The sequence below is a fragment of the Patiria miniata genome, unplaced genomic scaffold (assembly GCF_015706575.1).
Source record: "Patiria miniata isolate m_02_andy unplaced genomic scaffold, ASM1570657v1 HiC_scaffold_2, whole genome shotgun sequence".
Taxonomy (NCBI): domain Eukaryota; kingdom Metazoa; phylum Echinodermata; class Asteroidea; order Valvatida; family Asterinidae; genus Patiria; species Patiria miniata.
In genome coordinates this window covers 12,265,113-12,285,597 of record NW_024037058.1, presented here as the reverse complement: position 1 = coordinate 12,285,597, position 20,485 = coordinate 12,265,113, and the positions used below count along the sequence as shown (strand labels likewise).

Here is a 20,485-nt window from a genome sequence, read left to right as displayed (position 1 = left end):
CCCCAAAAAGATGGACATCAAACAGTCGAGACAGCATCAGTACAGACGGATGACCTTTCTGTGGCTCTAGACAGCTGTCACTAAGCCAGCATAGAGGATGAAGACGACATTGTTGTGACGGCCCTCAACTAGGCGGTAAACACACAAAGAATTTTTTTGTCCAAGTGAATGGGCTTTGGCTGGAGGGCCAACTTTCCCAGGGGCGGCTGACCCCAAAATGAACTCCTACAAGAAAAGCGACCATACCATCTCAAACCACAAGGTTCACTTTAGGATTACATGTAGTTTCAAGGGAATTGGGCGATAGCTTCATACAAAAAGTTAGAAACAATTAAAGGGGCTCGCGCGCAGGGTAGCATAATGCAATATAACGTAATAAAAACAGCACACAAACGTTTTATATAAATGTCAGGATGTCGTTAAAACGTTACATAGACCATGTCGCCATAACATTATTGCAAAATGTCATGACAACACATTTTACCACATAAATGGTAAAATTTATTTTACTCAGCGCAAAAACCTATCTCCGAAAATGTTATGTTTTGGATTGTTTACCTAGCCTATTTCAAACATCTGGTTGAAAGGAAACCAACCTTTTGTCTTACCGTTCCCGAGAAAAGACGAAAAAAAACCCGCTTGTTTACATCGGACATGACGGAGTACGAATACGTTTTCGTGTCGTTCTCAGTGTACGCTATACACGTTGTGTGTCTCGGGAACAGCGCGCGGTGACCATCACCAATGCAACAATTTGCGGTTTCTTCAACGTCCGCAAAGGGTGAACACTACGCGTACGAATGAAATCACAATTAGTATCCAACAGCTCGAATTTATGGGTTCGCAAAAGTGGACCCCGAAATTCGTTCTCGCACGCATAATACAGGAATAACAAAAAACGCCCAGTTTTTGAAAGGATAGTTTGTGTGGATGTTTATATCCTACTTTTAAATGTTATTTCCGATTATCATCATCTTATTCAAAGCGCGTTTTGTAGCCCAATTGGGCTGTTCCAGGACCCAGTGTCCCTTTAAGGCAGGCCGCATGCTAATTGGGATCCTGAGAACATCCTGGGGCAGCCAATGCGAGCAAAGCATTGCTTGCGTGCCGTCTGCAATTTTGCAGGCATATTACGGTGGCAGCCAATCGGCGTAATGCGTTTCAGATGGAACGCGAATGTTGCCGATCCAGTCACGGGATCCGCATTTTATGTCACGGCTTCAAGCAATCCACATTAAAGTTTGATTGAAATAATGTTCCCGCCTCCTCCCCTAACGTTCCTCCTTGGTATAATGGAGGGGGGCACTTTTTGCTAGTCCATCATTGTGTTTTTTGTTACTGACATGATTTTTCTTGGCATTTATTGGTGCCCCAGAAGAGGCCGAGCTCCATAAGTATTGGTTGTGATGGAAAATTTGATAAGTTAACTAAACTTATTGTGCCCTGTGCTGTATCCACACGGGCTGATCCAGTTTAATAACCAATGTGGAGGTCAAACATAATGACAAACATGTTATTCTAGAATCTATAGCCTGTGTAGTTCCACACGGGCTATACCCCCACTACATGGGCCAAATGTGGGGACTGTGCAATACATTTTGATACATGTTGGATTAACCCTCAAAGGGGCACTGGTCTTTAATCAAAACCTAGTGCATAAATTGGAGCACCTATGTTGTTTACTCTCGATTTAATTCTTTCACAACGGCCGTTGTAGGTGATAGTGGTCACTGGGTATCACTATTGTCATTGTGGTCTTGGGTATCACATTCTTTTTGTTACAATTGGAGTGATGGTAGTCATGGGTACCGCCTAATTATTAATGTTCGGACTACCGGTCCGTGCTTAGTGATTTACAAATGTAGTACTATCCGGTTTGCCTGTATTGGTAATCCGGAATATTAACGTTGATTAAAATTGAAATAATGTTTCATGTGTTACTGTTTGGACTATCGGTCCGTACTTTAGTGCTATCTGGTTTGCCCTTAAGCTTTGGTATTCCGGTTGAATAACGTTGATTAAATTGAAGCTGTGGCGAGAGACACAAACACCTATTTTCTGTCATGCTTCCTTTTTTGGAGTATGAGTATAACATTAGACATAACATGTATACCACGTTACTAAAACATCAATGTGTTAGCTGGGCAAGATGTAGCTGAGTGAACTTATTTTGTCAACTTCGAATACTGAGCGGAGCTTTGGTTCAAAATTTGTTTGCTCCAAATTCACTGTTGGAAGAACACATACCCACGCCCAAAACTCAACTTTTTCTCTGTGAACCCAACTAATGGGTTTGCAATGGCCAAGACCTTTTAATATGTGTATTAGACAATTCACAATGCTATAGTTTTGCCAATTGTGGAAAACGTAAACCTTTCATCTCTCTGATCCCCCCAGTCACTGATGCATTCGTAGACAAGGTGAAGAAAACCTACACCTTTCGCGAGGGCGACGTGGCCACCATCTCCTGCAACCAGCCGGACAGCGTGCCACTTCCCTCTATCTTCTGGACGGACGATGCCAATCCCGGCAACGACATTCCCCTGAACAACCGCGTCAGCATCGACCCCAACTTCAACCTGCGGTTCTCTAACATCAAAACGACGGATACCGGCAACTACCAGTGTAACGTCAAGAACGAGAAGACGCGACTGCAGCTCTTGTCCCCAGTCAAGGAGGTTGTGGTCATGGCAGGTATTACAGGTTTTTTTCTCTCTCTCTAAGGGCCGATTTACACAGAATTGCTAACGAAAACGCAAAAATGGCAATCAATATTGAAAATCAACATATGTGGCGCAGCGGCGTATTGCTCTTTGTTACAACTGATAATGTAGTAACCAACGGATAATGTATCACCAACCAATAATGTCACACAAATTGACCGATACTGTATCACTAACCGATAATGTAACAGAAATTGACCGATAGTTTAGTAAATGTTACTACAAGTATCGGTCAATATTTGTTACATTATCGGTTAAGACGGATAATGTAACAACAATCGACTGATAGTGTAGTAACATTTACTACACTATCGGTCAATTTCTGTTACATTATCGGTTAGTGATACAGTATCGGTCAATTTGTGTAACATTATCGGTTGGTGACATTATCCGTTGGTTACTACATTATCAGTTGTAACACTCTTCCTAGTTCTATGTACACACTTAGTGTAAACGGTTCCCATTTGTAGGCCTGCCCCGCTCGGGGTAGGTTTCAACTCTGAAAAAATGAGCAAAGGTTATGCACACATAAGTATGTTGCATAAAACTGGAAGATGGACTTTATTCGTTAGCTGCTCATCAAGGAAAGCTTCCATGATGCAATCAACACCTTGATTGCAATAACAAGTTATCAAACAAAATTTAACATTCAAAAAGTCTACCTAACAATCATGTTCAGTCTAAAAGAAATGAAACTATATCTACTTGAAGCAAGACATATTTGTATATAAGTATGGCTGGATTTACATCAGCTTATCTTAAAGAAACACAATTACCAAATGCAATGCTCACATAAATCCTTATCTATACTTTGTTTCTTCACTGAGTCAATTTGCAAAAGTCACTTAACACTTAACCCAAATAAAGAGTGAAGTAAGCCTCATTAAATATGCACAAGAAAAATAGGTCTTCTTGGCCCTACTAGTTTTCATGTGGTTTTGTCAGTAAGAAGTTGCAGCCGCTGCCATAAACATGCTTAAAGTAAAAGATAAACAACTTCTTATCACTACCAGAGCTTGTGGTCACTGACCCGTGAACCACATAGGCACATCCTGTCCCTTCTACCCTTTGCCTGAATAATAATGGGCTAGGGCTTGGTTCCTGGAATGCGTGACTAATCTACTGCTTGGACCATTTCCTGTCCAATATACTAAAGTATAGCCACATACTTGCAATATAAAATGCATGGTCAAACTCTACTAAGTTTTATCAGAAAAGTGGCTATGGCAAGCAATAAATTCAACCTTTCCACAAAGTTCAGAACAAGTGGAAGAGTTACTAAATAACACATTCTTCAACATCCTAGAAATACCTTCAAAGTCTGAGAAATTGCTCTCATCAACTCAATAATCTGGCATCTCTGACAACATATCAGCTTTCTGAAAGGTTCTTAAACTCAATCAAACATCTAGCATCTTCTACTGAAAACTTAGTAAACTTCCTCAAACTTTCCAGAACTATATTCCAAATCTTTGTCCTGCTTCCAGTGAAACCATCATTTGGGAAGTTTCAGAAAAACACAAATCAAAGTTCAACACTTCTCAAGTTGCTCGGGTTTCTTTCAAGCCAAATGTTAAACCAAAATCACTTGGTTCTTAAAAGACAATAAAGTATCAATTCTACAATCAAGTAAATGCAACTAAGTCTAAAATATGAGATATAGAAATGAAATGAACATACCTGAAAAAATGAGCAAAAGTTATACACATGAATATGTTGCATAAAACTGGAAGATGGACTTTATTTATTAGCTGCTCATCAAGGAATGCTTGAGTCACAGCCAAGGTGAACAAAGGGGTGAAGTTCCATTTCCTGCTGGGTGCCTTAGCCAATCAGAAGGAAGTGACCATGGCAACTGGGTCACTGCCCAGCTGACCAGCTGTACAGGCTAAAAGTGAGCATGTGCTAGCCACATGACCATGGGAAAGCACATGAGGCAAGAATAAGGGGAAGGACTATTTTTTTTTGGGGGGGGGGTTCTAGAACTTTCTCTCGGCTCTCGGAGGGGCCCTACACATTGATCTCCACTAGAGATAATTACTGTCCCCTTTGTAATCCCCCACCATTGTTCGCATTATCATCGCCCAGAATTTTGTGTTAAAGAGCCCTAACTGTTTCACCACAGAGCAGTAGCCTAGTACATGTATTTCTGCATTTATTGTTTTTACATCATGTAATTAGTTGACCCCCATCCCAGAGGTTATCATCGGAAACAACAATGCACTTGCCTTTTCAAAACCTGCAACAATAAACCTTTGTGTACATTCGCATTACATCATTGGTATGGATAACACGCAATGCACAAACTTAATAAAAGTCAGGTTTTTAAATTTAAGAAATAAAATTAGAATAATGTTTAAATATATTTCAGGATACCAGTCATTAGGCCCAGTGGACCAGTCGTGATTGGTCAGTGTTGGAGGGTCGAGCTTCACATCTTGATTCTGATTTGTCAATATTAGCAGGGTCATGATATTAATATTCATGAGAAACGAAACTGGTCTCAAAAAGGGATACCCAAAAACTCTCTGTATTCTAATAGGCTTTACAGAATCATTTTTGCAATGATTAAATTTCAAAACACCAATGCAACAATGTGTGGAAAGATTAGCACTCAATTCTTAAAACAAAATGAGGAGGAATCAATTGAAAGTTGGAACTGGTACTCAACCCACTGATCTCTATATAAAGACAGCACCCGATTTCACGAAGCGCTGCGACGCGTCGCAACTCAAGTTACGACGTGTAACACGTCGCAACTCGCGACGCGTCGTATCTTCCATTTCACTAAAGTTGCGATGTGTTGAACGCGTCGTAAGTTCCTTGACAACGGCTTAAAACACGTCGCAAGTTACGATGTGTCTAGTGGTCATCGCAAAATAAGAAGAGTCATTTCTAAGCCAGTTTTATGCCACAAACATTACATTAACGAGATTATAATGACGAGGCAATGTGTGTAAAGTTGTAAATAGAAAATTCATTGAATAATTATGAATTAGACCGGAATATTAGAGTTGAAATTTCAAAGTAGCTATACAGTCCAATGAGAGCTTGTTTTCCTTCAAAATTGTATCGCACGGCCGCCATTTTGTTATACGTTTTAACAAATTTCGAGCCGAGATCCGACGACTCTTTGTTTAATATCAGACGACTATTTACTGTACGCTGACTAAAGACATAAAACAGTCACCGAGTTGTGCTATAAATACACCTACGACGCGTCGCACTTACGACGTGTTTAGTGAAATGGATCGCAGGATGCGTCGCAGCTGCGACGCATCGTAGAGATACGACGCTTCGCATCGCTGCGATGCATCGTAAGTTACGAAGAGTTTGATGAAATCGGGTGCTGGATAGCTAATAAAGAGCCGCACAATGAACGAATTTAACGCCATATTGGTGAGACCGGCTGGTGATCTACAAAGGACAAGTTGCCGTCTTTTTAGACAGCATGATTTGTTTTGTAACGTCGCGGTTCACTTGACTTATATTTTGATCACCACCACTGACCAAGGTTAACTACAATTTTTCTAACGTCGTGGCTACTAAAATGCTGCAAATATAACTTTTTCGGCGTTTTGAAATAATAATCACTACGGAAATGTGTTCCTTTTAGAACATCATAATATGTGTACGTGACCAAAATGCCCGTCAACTGTTGATACAACGCGCGCGTATTTACGCGTAGAACGTTCGTATTATACGCGGCCATCTTCGTGAGATCGGGGGCGAATTGGTCAATATGCAAAGTCTACTGTGTGAATGTTGTATGCATATCCGCTATCCAGTCTTTATATAGAGATCAGTGACTCAACCCCGTAGCTTTGTGCACAAATTGCCTAGTTTGGTTTTGATCCAGACCCAAGATGCATTGCGAATATCGCAGCATGTTTTGTGGGCTAAATAGACATTCGTTATGCTGCAACCATTTTAGTCATGTTCCCTGAATCAAATAACAGTACTGGATGATAATGATTTTTGCTCAAAAAGGAACCAGATTATTTTCCCTTCCAGCCTCGCTATTACGTTAATTTGAAAAAATAAAGATGGCTGCAACATAATAATGGTCCATGGAGCAGTATTCTCAAGTCAAATTCAAAAGGTTTTGTGAGAACATGATCATTTGGGTATTTTTTTTATTCCTATCTCACTCTGTAGTTGAACACATTGAACACAGGCCGGCCACATTTGTCTACACTCCGCCAGCTTCAGTGGATGCCTTCCGCAGGGAGAAGCTTCGTCTGAAATGCATGGCCGAAGGATAGTAAGTGTTGACATGGGATAATAATTAGCCCCAATCAATTCCCTCTGCTGTTTACTTTGAAACTGCTCTTCTTAGAAGTAATCATTAAAATATCCGGAATCTTTTGCGGACAAAATATATCCACAATAGGGTCAATATTGTGGAACTATTTCCCCAGAATCTTCCTGTAAAGTTACAGCATTTTCTACAACAGAATTGTTTCATATCCTGCAACTTAACTTGAACCCAATACAGTGTGTCTATTGTGGATAAACTTGTCCGCGTCTCGTCCCAGATAAAACACGCTGTTGGGGTTAACGGGTTGAGTTCTGTTGGGGTTAATGAGATAAGACTCCTAAGGCGGGCGGGCTAAATACCCCCTGTTCATTTACCGTGGGACGGTATTGTTACTGAGGAAGTGTGGGACCCTTCAAGCCAAAGCGGGAGACGGTCCACGCATGAACGCACACGGTACAGCCGTGCATGGTAACGGTTTGCAGTGGGGCTTGTATGTTTAGGGCAGACAAAAGATCAGAGGATTAGCAATGTACCAGGTCTTTGCGGTCGGTGAGTAGAAGCCGCCACTGACGGGTATGAAACCGCAGGATTCATTGTTACAAAAATGGTTATTTGTAGCGGGAGCCGGGAGTGCCAACCGTGGGACGGTTTGTAGAAACAGGTCACCCGCTTTCTTTTCAAGCGGGAGCCGATAAAAGGGGCTCCATTGAAAGCGGCTCCCGGTAAGTGAACAGGGGGTATTTAGCCTGTCCGCCTAAGAAATGTCAGAATGACAAGGCATGGGTGTATGAAATGCTGCGCATTGACGATCAATTTTGAATGAGTTGTTAGAAGTTGGTGATGTAAATTTCAATATTCAAGAGCTCCACTGAGATGTCATAATGTGAGCAGCCACTTTCTGCAGACAGGTTCTGCATATAGATGAGCTTTCAATTTGTGATATTTTCTCGGGTATGACACGTCCTTATTGTGAGTTAATGCGTGGAAAAACTTGTTTGACGTAATTGTTAAGCTCTGCCGTTACGAAATGCTGCGATTTTCTGGTTCCAGAATTTACGTGCAAGTATGCCTAAGTCAAATTGACAGACAAGTGTGTTGGTACCATTTCAAATGATTGGATTTTCCCGAGGAAGAAAATTGGGCCAGAGTTCCCTAGATTCACGGCCTCAAAACGTTGAAGCTGGAGAAAAGGCGTTGGCTTGGAAATGCCCCGAGGTTCCTTTGATGTGCAACCCTGGACTGCATGACAACAGCGCCCTCGTGTGCCAGGCAATTGCGCAGAAATTAGCTTCCGCTCGGCCCCCCCCCCCCCCCCCCCCCCCCCGCCCTGCAAACATGACGCTGGGAAGTGTTCATGAGTTTTACAGAATCTTGTCAAGGAAGAGGTCAACCTGGGTAATTTAACCATGACCTATGTATAAAGTATCTGACTGCGGCTGTTCAGATCGCAATTAGCCAATGCGCGCATGCACAATGCTATCCGAAAACTTTCTCATAAAAAATGCACATATTCCATGCCGGATGTGATTTCTTTTTCATTGCGGACCATGTGCAAACATTTTGAGCGTCGCATAATGCAATCATTGACCCTTCGTGAATTCGAAACGGAGCCTGAGCAAGTGACGGGAATTGCAAATTTACAACACAGATAAGTATAACAGATTACATTATTACGCTTTTCAACGAAAACAAAAATATTCATGAATTGGAATAAAGAGTAATGAAGTCTTAACGGCCGTTTGAAACCTTGCAGGGTCGTGGTCGTGATGACTTGCAGGACACAGGTCACGCAAAATCTGTCCAATCAGATCGTAAATTCATCAGCCCTTCCCAGCGTCAGGTTGTTTGCAGGGCGGGGGTATACGAGTGTACAGCATACAGGGTTGCCAGTCGTCCTCAGTGCTTACTTTATTTATAACCTCGTTTCCAATAGTAAGCCCCGGATATGACACTTTCTTTCTGTATTCTGATTCGATAGCGCAATTTGCTAGTAGTGGATTTAAATCGTGTAGTTTTGGTGTTGTTATTTCCAACGTGCATGACGTGTTTTCACGATCATCGTAATTATAACGTCCACGCCTTCTCAAAAATGCTCCTTTCCTTTCCAATTTGCTCATATTAATATGAAACGACGAAATGATGTTGTTTTTAACCCAGACACCGCATACAAAAACAAACACTAATGTAACGCACATGCAGGCACCAGACTATTCTTCATTTGCACAGGCCTACGTGTTCAAAAATCTTACACATGCAAATGATCCAATACCAGGGTAAGAGAGCAGGTTGTGGTGGGCACGTACTGCTCGACACCCTAGGGCGAGGTTGGGCTGCCAGTATTTGGGAACCATATCTTCATACAAAGACACAGCTTTGGCGTTTTCGAACGGTGAATTTGAGTGTCCTAATTCTTTGCAGTCCAACACCAGATATCACTTGGGCGAAAGACGGCGAGTCGCTGCCTGTCGATCGCACGACCTATGAGAGCTATGGCCAGGAACTGGTCATCAGTGATGTAATGGCGTCAGACGTTGGCTCCTACACGTGCACGGCTAGCAACGGAGGTGGTACCCCTACCGCTTTCACCATCACTGTCACTGTAAAGTGTAAGTGTTCCCTGGACTTGGGTTTGATAGCATTTAATATTCAGAACAAGAAAAACAAGGTGGTTTTGCTGACTCGCCCGTTGGGAAGGGGTGATGCATTAATGGCACGAACATAGACAAACTATTGTGTACAAATAAAACTGGAGAAACCTGGAGTAAGAAAAATAGCATTTGCAGTCCATTTGTAATAAAGAATACTAATAATGATAAAACAGTCAATGATGACGTCGTCATGACCTCACTACATATTTGTCATTTTAGGACACCAAAAGCCTTGATGATCGTATTTTGTTGATAAAAAACAAAAATTCGCGATTTTGATGACCTCATGAAATCACACAAATGTCACGGCTACCCACTTTCAAAATTAGCTGTAACAGATAACCCAACTATTTTTCCCCTGAACAAATATCAATTTAAGGATGTTCTGCACTTTCTTCTCAGCAAAACCATATTGGGAGAACAAACCAGAGGACACAAACATTGTGATCAATGAGGGCGGTGTGTTAGATTGCTCAGCTGAGGGCATCCCGGTTCCCATGGTAACCTGGCTTATTAACGGTGTGCCCTATAAAGAGGCAGGTGAGTTGAAGAGGACAATATTGTCCGAAATTGTTTATAAACATACTACATTGTACATTGCAACTGATGACTAGGCTGTACTGTTGCACAATTTGTAATAAAATAATCTTCAAAGTGCCACAAAATCCCCCAAAAAGTTAAAGGTATAGTCCATCATTTGTAATTAGTGCATTTTGTTCGTTTGAAGCAACAAAAGTACTCAAAATCTAAAGAAGGGTGCTGAACAACGAATCTGATAAAGTTTCAGCACAGCTTCAGCTGTATATTTGGAGAAAAACAACATTCTAGGATCTCGATTTCAAATCAAAAGTTGCTGAATCATGTTCTGAATTGGGCCTGAATTCAGCGTCAGAAACACGTTCTCACTGAGCAGATTGCAGCTACGCGATGTCGTGCACCGATCCGACGAATTATAGCAGCCACGCGCGTGTGCGTCTTGTCAACGCTTGCTTGTCAACGCTGATTTCTTCAAAATGACAGCTTGCCAGGAAGAATAATTTCACAGGGAGTTTAGTCCCCTTACTATCTTTCAACCAAGTATGTTTTTCAACAATAATTACGTCAGTTAGTTTGTGGATAGCTGCAAATGATGGACTCTGGCTTTATTTTATTGTCGTGCCCAACACTCTCACTAGAAAAACATATGGACATAGATCCCATAACTTGATGAACTTCTGTATCAGCCTGGCATTCAAGCTTTTCACTCTGTCACTTTAATACGTGTATTTCAAAAGGCCAAAGACCTAATGATGTCATGCTTTGTTGACAGACGGTTGGCAGGCGGTCCCTACTTTGTCTGGCCGACTCTGCTCCCATATGCAAACAGCCCTTTGGTCTTTAAGTCTTTGGTCTATTGAGGTTAATATGCCACCTGATGCTGTCCATGATGCCTTTTATGTCATAGGGACACTATGCATTTTGCTTGAGGCCTGTAGGAGTTTTTTTTTTTTTTCAATTCTGTATCTGGATCTTGACCTGGATCATTATACTTCCGACAAAACGGCTACCCGCATCAGGGTTATTAACCCACTAGCCCCTGCACCACCCAAAAGAGCCATGCCTGTTATTCCTTTAACTGTCCAAAACTGCTATAGCACTGTAGATGGTGTTGTGGATATCATCAATGAGTTACTGCAGTGTAGTACACTGTAACAAAAGTTTTAATGGGTTAAGTGATCCCATGGTATTCCCAATTGCATGGTCTCATGCTGTTTCCAACTAGGTGATCTGATGCGATTTCCAATTCATCAATCCGTTGCTGTCTCATATCAAGAGAACTCATCTTGTTTCCAATTGGACAATCTGAAGCTGTTTCTAATCAGCAGATCTCATCTTACTCCCAATTGGGCAATCTGAAGCTGTTGGTTATCAGCAGATCTCATTTTCTTCCTGAATGGGCAATCTCATGCTGTTTCCAATCGGGAGACGTCATTTTGTTCCCAATTTGGCAATGTCATGTTAATACTAATCCGGATAACTCATTTTGTTCTCAATTGGGCAGCATCATTTTGCATCCAATCAGGAGATCGCATCATATTCCTAATTGGGCAATCTGTTTCTAATCAGAAGATCTCATTTTGTTCCCAATTAGGCAATCTCAAGCTGTTTCTAATCAGGAGATCGCATTTTGTTTCGTATAGGGCAATCGCACGTTGTGTCCAGTCAGGTGATCTCTTACTGTCCCCAACTGGGCAATTTCAATGTTGCTCCCAAGACAGGTGGTGTACCTAATCGGACATTTCAGGCACACGTATTGTAAGGCCACGGGGAGAAAGGGGTTGCTATTTTAATTCATTAATCAATCTGTATTTATTTGTGTCTCACCATAAATTATTTGTTATGCATCTGAACGACAACCTTTTTCACCTTTTTCCCCCCGTTCCTTGCATGAAGAGGCCAATCCTCGTCTCACCATCACCGAGGGTATCGGAGGGGCAGGGTAGAATTAGCAAATGCCATTACGGAGGATAGCGCCGTCTTCGTGTGTGTAGCATCCAACGAGTATGGCGAGATATTCGCCAGTGGCTTCGTCAATGTGGAATGTAAGCCTCTTCTTATTCAGTGAACTCTATCTTGAAACCCAACTCTATCCAAATCTGAAAACACTGCCCAATTTATTGTGCTCTTCTGATGCTGTCAATATGTGGGTTGAAACGATGGCATGATACAATATGATCACAATTATAAACCTCAAGATTAGATATGATTCTATGCAAATCCCAACACTGTAAAAAATGGAATAATGAGCCAAAAACATATATGTACAGCCATTCTGTAGCATTTCCTTTTTGTTTGCAAAAGAGACGAAAATGGGCACAGTTCGTAGTGGAGAAAATGCAATTTTTTCCCTCTATTTTCTGATTTAATGATACTTGAAATCTTTGATACATGTATGTCTACTACATATACTTTATAACAGATAGTATAGCAAATCATGGAATTTAAGATGTTTTTTACTGAAAAACAATTGGCATTGTTCATTTTACGAATACAAAAATAGAAACGTAAAAGGCCCTTTTTTCTCAGTATTTTACTTTTTGACATTTCGATCAGTGTGATATTTAAATAGCCATAACTTGTCAATGGAATGTCCAGTTGAAGTGCAACAAACAGTATTGTAAGAAGCATTTTATTCTCTTTCCTAAGACCTGCAAACCCTCATTTCGGCCTCTGCTCAGTGTTGTGACATTTTACCAGAACCCCTCACATTATATTAAATAAATCTCTCCATCACCTGAATCACCAGTTTACCCAAAACACTTTGAACATGCAAGATGTTGCATTCAAGTATGAAATTGTAATATATCAATATTGTAACATCCAATAACGTAGTGCAATACATTGATGTATTATTGATCAACTGTTTCTTTGTTGTCTAACTCTTCATTTTTAACACAATTTTAGCAATCCCGGCTGAAATGACCGATGCACCCCAGCGAAACCTGAACAGCATCGAAGGCAGAGCCTTTGACTTGACCTGCGCAGGGCAAGGCTCGCCGAAGCCTACCATCCAGTGGACATTTCAAAACAATCCGGTAAACAGCCTAGATTTCACCAATCCTCTTGAAATTCCTGTCGCTCCCACGGAAAAAAACTTCTCATTTCTTTTTTTTTAATCAATTAAAGGGAATGTACAGCATTTGCTTTTACTTCAATTTTCAGAAATAAATGGATTTGGAGGACTGGTATGTTTTAGAAAATATTGTTAAACTGACTTGTTTCACGTTTTGGGCTTGTAGATGCTGGAAAACCACGAAAACCTATCATATTCTTGTAGTCTGTTTCCCTGACCCCACTTAAGATGAAACAGAGCAATGGGAATTGTAAGGTCAGAGAATCAGTCTAGCAGGGCCAAGCAGGCTTGTACCATTTTACAGGTGTGTAATCAATTCCAAAGAAAAGTCAGAATAACTAAACATGAAAAATTTAGAACAGTTTTTGAAAAAGCCAGTTTCCTCCAACGCTCGTCGACCGACCAGTTTTGGAAAAATACTTTTCTTGTGATTGTCAGCACACCAGGAGCTACGATTTTGCAGGATGCTTTAGAATGTTAGTCCCAAACAATGCAGTAAGGTTTTTCGTGATATTTTGATCATTTCGTTTTATGATGTTTCCAAATGTTGTATTTTCCCATTAACCCTTCTACTGCCCACTATTTGAACAGTCACAGACAGTCAAAAATTCCATCCACTTCCCCTGCCATGCCTTTTACACAGGCTAGTCACCAACAGTCAGATCACATTTCAGTCAAATTTAGTCAACAGACAAAAGCAGTCATTTGGTGGCACAGCTGTCTCATCAATCACCTACAGTCAAAGCATAGCCTTATGAAGTTACGGCACATAAACAGTCACAGCCAGTCAAGCCTGCTTATGTGAGCTGGGGACTCTTAACTGTTGAAAACAGTCACTTGATTGATTTGGACTGAAAGGACAACTAGGCACAGAATTTATGTTTGCATTGGAGGGTTAATTTAAAAAACAAAAACCCACCGCTGATAAATGATCCATTGTCCTGACCAGAATTTGCTATCAATTCCACCCTTAATTGTGGTATGCAGTGTTTACAAATATGAAATTACACAGTTGAAGGGTAAAACCATAGAGCTATATTAAATTACTAGAGTGTTATTTCCTTGTTCTTGCACCCGGAGACACTTTGAACCGCAGACATCTTGAATTCATGTGCGTGTTTGTAGAACATAATGAAATTTGATGGATTGAATTTTAAAAGTGTACTCCACATGCAACGTGCAAGTAGAACGTACGCAAGCTTCTTAAGCGCGTGTTCCGGTTTAAAAAAAACCACGGTTAATTATCTGCAGCGGATACACACACACGTTGCGCTGTTGTTTGCGTAGAGCAAAATGTCACGCTCATTTGCTGATCGTGCGTTTCGGTTTTGGGCGTACTGGCTTCGATGACGCACCGGTATGGAATACAAACACAAATATGCAAATAGCCGTACCAAAAACGTGCAAAATTTCTAGCCTTCGATAGGTTTGTGCACAAACATGGATGCGCCAATCGAGCATTACTTTGTACGTGAGTCAGCGCTCTAGTAATTTAATATAGCTCTATGGGTAAAACCCAACTTTCAAGTGTTTTTATCTCATTGATATCACAACCAGATTGTCCATGGTGAATTTAAGTACAGCATCGTGGAAGATGGCAATACGAGAAGCACAACCAGCACTCTGACAGTCACAGGAGTGGCTGTGGAAGATAGCGGCGACTACAAGTGCATTATTGAGAACGGCTTTGTAGCAGTGGAGGCCACATCAACGGTGAATGTCAGAAGTAAGTGGATGGGTGTAGTTTTCGTCAGGATGGGTGTATAGATGAGTCAAGCCTCGAGGCAAATTTCACGCTGAGCAAAAGCGTTACAGAGAATGTACAAACAAATACCTCAGTCAATGTTCTTTTTAGCTTGCCAGTTGCCACGAGACTAGATGAATTGTGATGGTTTGACAACTTTGCCTTTCTTGTGTTAAAGGTATTGAGTAGATCATTTGCAGCTACGTGAATTCACAAAACAAAAAAATAACAAATTTATTATTGAAAGTGTGACTTGGTTTAAAGATGGGGATGTCAGTCAATTCCCTGTGAAATTAGTCTTTCTGGCGTGCTGCCACTTTGAACAAAAAAATTAAGAAGGCCATTTCCAAAGATGCGTCAACTGATGCATTTTTGGAAATTTCCGTTAATGGATGTGGGCAAGCGCTGACACGATGCACACTTGCGCGCGGTTATTAGTTGGTTCAGTGCGTGGTATTGCGTAGCTGCAATTGGCTAAATTAGAACGTGTCCCCGATGCTCATTTCAGGCGCAATTCAAAACAGGACTCGGCAAGTTTTGAATTTAAATTAAGATCCTAGAATACACAGGGCTAAAACTTCATCAACTTAGTTGTTAAGTACCCATCTTTAGATTTTGAGCATTTTGTTGCTTCAAAACAAAAAAATGCACAAATAACAGATGATCTACCCTTCCTTTAAGTAATCTTGTTGAGCAATGCAGTCGCTTCAAGATTAGTTGGCATTAAAAATGGTACATAGATTTTCTAGAATTTGAAGAAGAGAAATTTCTCACCTATTTTTAGGTATACCCATTATTCCCGGCATGAAGATATTTTTCCCCATATCTTGACTCCAAATCAACTTTGTAAAATGTGCATATAAATTGTCTTTCAGGAGGTACAACAATCGTCGTGGGTCCAGGGGCTGAGGTGAGTGTAGAGCTGGGTACAGACGCCATCATTGCATGCGAGGTAGATCAAGATGCCGCGCTGGAACCCACAGTTACCTGGTACCGTAACGTTGGAGCCGGCGAAGAAGAGCTGGACCTGACGGTGCCGGGCGGACGCTTCCGACGGGCCAAAACGGGCTCGGACTACCTGAAAGTGATGGCTACTGTTGTGGAGGACACTGGAACGTACAAGTGCAAAGCTGTGACATCTGAAGACGAGGCCTCAGCAGCCACAGAGCTGGTCATTAAGAGTAAGTTGGTTTTTAACCTCGTATCTGCCTTTTCCATCAGTGTTGTTAGACACGTATGGATTGTGTTTCTCACAGCAACCAATTTAGCCGTTTCTTGATGAATGACCAACCGCGTGGTGATTGATTGCCATCTTTGTCGGTGCCTGATATCAATGCTGTGCCAATACACCCAGCTGTAGAGAGTGCTGTGCCGCCTACAAAGTATCCATGAAGGACACATGACAGGAATGCACCTGATCTCATGACAGAAATTCCATTACAGTCAAGGGACTGTTAATTACAGGCTTTTTTTCAATTTTACTACTTACGGCAATAATGGGCACGCAGACCTATTAAGGCAAAACGTTTTTGACAGGTTCTCTTTGTCGACTATACATGTAGATAAGCTAAAGCAGGTAATTCTTGTACTCTTACAAGATGCATGTACCTCAGTAGAAAGAAGAGGACACTTTTATCACCTCAGCGATTTAAATTTAACATACTAGTTTGAAAGGAAATATGAATCGGGGTATCCTGATCGGTACAAAACTATTAATGCAGTACATTTCAGGCAAAAGGACTGCCACTTGAAATTTGCTAGAAAGCTGAAGCGTGATATCAGTAAAGAAATCAATAATTATTATGCAGGGGGGGGGGATACCCCAGAATCTGGCCAGGACTGAAAGCCTAAATCAATGTGTTGGCCTGGGTTGGATTCAAACCTGGTCCAGAAGTTGAAAATGGCGGGGAAATTATGAATGGATGTACCACTGCTCCAACCCGACTCTTCCCAAAATCTTATAATTTTCTCTCTGTTTTGTTTGTTCTTGATTTTGATTAGCTGTACCAGCCCCTCCGTCGAAACCGATAGTCAGCAAGCGCTCTGACATCTCCGATACCATGGTTGCTGTGGCGTGGTACAGTGGGGACGACGGCAACTCCCCCAATCACTGATTACATTGTCTCACGCATGACCAACTTCCCCGACCTTGGCTGGGTAGTTGAGTCTACTGTGCCAGCTACCTCCAACCAGGCTTCCTTAGACCTCTCCCCCTACGTCACCTACCGGTTCCGCGTGGTGGCCGTCAATGCTATCGGAGAGTCTCAGCCCAGCGAGTTGTCTGATGAGTACACGACTGCAGCCGCAGCTATCACTAAGACCCCAGAGGAGGTGGGACTTGAAGCCACGGATCCTGGCAAGTTGAGTGTGACATGGCCGGTAAGTTTATCCAACAGGGCCCGACTTCATCACAGGAAATGTCATGGTTGGAAAAATGTTCTGCTTGTTGTAGAAGGAGTTTCTAGTTTATTTCATAATAGTACAAGCGATTTACAAGATACAAATGAACAATAAGAAACTTGACATTCATAGCAAGACGTGTATGAATACTATGAAGAGGTCAGACAATAAGCTGAAGCTTGTACTTGGTCTGCCGCCTTCCCAAAGAAAACTGCTAAATCATTAATTAACATATATTTCACCAGCAGTTGCCTAGTTAGAAATTGCTGTTGTTGCTCTCTTTATTGTCTTTTAAAACGACCTCTTTGTGGATAAAAGTGAGGAAATTTATTTACAAATGACTCGAAACACGACTGTGAAGTTGGGCAAAAAAATCTTCCCCTTGCGTCTTCATCTTTGTATGGGATAATGAATGTGATTATTACGACTTGGGTGTTGCTTCCGAAGATATTCTTTACTTTTTCTAAACTGGATTAAGACATTGCTCATGCATAAAAATGTGGCTGTCAGTACTTTTTTTTCTTGCATGTTGTTTTAAAGCAAGAAAAAAAGTTCCTCAATGAAAAGTATGAAATGACACATCAGTTAGGATAGGATAGGATAATATATTTATTGGCAACCGTTAGGTTGGATTACATAATACACACATTTTACATAAATTTATAACAGCTTAAAATACACATAAAAGAGATTAACAGATGCAAAATACCACGAACAATGATCCCAAGCTAAAACATAAGAAAACAAGCAGATCAAAAAAAAAAGAAGGAGATTGCGTTAAAAAACTACCGTTATTTTCAGGATATAAAAATTCATTTTAAAATGTCAAATTATGTAAGGGTTCTTACCTGCCATATAATTGGAATTATATGAGGCCGAGGAGGAGAGACTCACCGTGTATTATTGTCCCTGGTAATACGGTTTGCACCACCCTTTGAAGAAAATGGATCATTCCTTCATTCATAAAAATGCAAATTAGCCCTAGCACGCTGGGTATAAAGCCCCCAAGAAACCATTGAAGCATGTCTCTTTGTAGATCTAAGGTACTGGTCCTGGCTGAGGACTCAAGATGGGTGGGAGGCTGAAGAGAACTGAGGCACCGAGGGAGGGAGGTGAGTCTCTCCTCCTCGGCCTCATATAATTCCAATAATATGGCAGGTAAGAATTCTTACATAATTTGAAATTATATTTCGTCCTCGTCGTCGAGACTCACCGTGTATATTTCACAGCTAAGCCGAAGACAGGACTGCTCTTCCATATTCCTCTGAACATGGTACATCTCGCTTGTAAAACTTTCCAAAGGTGTTCACCGATGACCAGCCTGCTGTCAGTAAAATCTGAGCAGTAGAAACTCCTACTCTTGCTGCAGCAGATGTAGACGCAGCCCGAGTAGAATGTGCTTTATAATGTGAGACATCTATACTTGCCGATGCCATCACTATTTTCAGCCATCTAGCAATAGTAGATGAAACTACTGGATGATGAGGTTTCCCGAATGATAGAAACAGCCTTGTAAAGCGCTGATTATTTAGGCGTCTAAGCAATCCTGTACGATGAATATACACCTCCAACGTTGAAAAAAACACATAGTTTTTGATCTGCTGGATAACGGGCCAAAACAACATTTGGAACTGGCCTATGTGCTGAGGAACATTTAGACTGGCTGACTGGTGCAAATTCAAATGCTGTCCTGGACTTCTTCATGTGATGTAAATCCAGAGCAATTAATGATGAGCAACGCCCTGCTGTCACGAGAGCGACCAGCATGACCAATTTGAGCGTCAGAAGCCTCAAACTGAGCTTCCTGTTTGATGAGAGTGAACCAAGGTAACGGAGAACTTTCCCAACATCCCAAGTAAATGAATACCTAGGTTTCGGTGGTCGAATATTAAAAATACCTTTAAAAAACCTTGTCATTAAAGGATGTTGTCCAATAGGGACATCATCCACCTGAACATGGGCTGATGAAATAGCAGACCTGTAGACATTAATTGTCCTATATTGTAGCCCATCTTCCAACAATGCATGGAGAAACTCCAACACTTCTGCTAAAGGTGCTTGAACTGGATCCAAGTGTCGTTGATGACACCAGCGACTCCAGCGATTCCATGCTGAGTCAAATTGAGCATTTGTTCCTTTTCTCCATGATGCCATGATAACTGAGGACACCTTCTGCGAAAGTCCTCTTGCTGCGAGTGATTTCCCGATAGCACCCAGGCAGCCAGCTGCATCACCTTGTGCATGGGGTGTTGTTGACGATTGTGACATAATTGAAGGAGATCTGGGCGCTGTGGTAACAGTAATGGTGTTTTTACTGTCAGTTTTAACATTAGTGGATACCACGGTTGTGTTTTCCAAACTGGTGCAATTAGCAGAACTGTGGCTTCTTCTATTTGAATTTTCTGAAGGCACCTTGAGAGCAGACTGAAGGGAGGAAACAGATACCCTGCCATGTTGCACCAGTTGATGGTGAACGCGTCCACTTGCCATGCTTGTGGATCTGGGTGCCATGATATGAATCTTGGAACCTGTCTGTTGAGCCGTGATGCAAACAGATCGATCGACGGTTGAAATTTCATCTTTTCTACCACTGCTCTGTAAATTTCGGGGAGAAGATGCCACTCTGTGCGGTCGTTGAAGTTGCGCGACAATTCGTCTGCTATGACATTTTGTGCTCCTGGGAGATATTCTACTGACAATGTTATTTGTCTGTGTAGACACCATGTCCATATCTTCACTGCAAGGGATGACAATTCTGGCGATTGAGTCCCCCCTTTGTGGCTGATGTATGACATTACTGTCATGTTGTCCACCTGTAGTCGGATGTGTAGGTTGCGTTGATGGTACACCAATGCCCGAAGGGCGTAGTACACTGACAACAGTTCTAGATGGTTGATGTGTAGATTCTGTTCCAATATCGACCATCTGCCGCCTGTGCGGATTTCGGATGTGCAAAGCACCCCATCCTTGGAGTGATGCATCTGTCTGGATCACCACATCCGGTGTTGGATTGAGTAGTGTTTGGCCGTTCCAAATTCTTACGCATTGTATTGAAACGGAACTTCTAAAAATTCTATTTTATGACCAACAACTGAC

The 20,485-nt window shown here is 41.6% G+C and overlaps 1 pseudogene; it reads left to right on the top strand.

Moving 5' to 3' along the window:
* The first annotated feature begins 1,801 nt into the window (after positions 1-1,801).
* LOC119726366 overlaps positions 1,802-20,485 on the top strand; it is a 43,935-nt pseudogene continuing 25,251 nt past the window's right edge.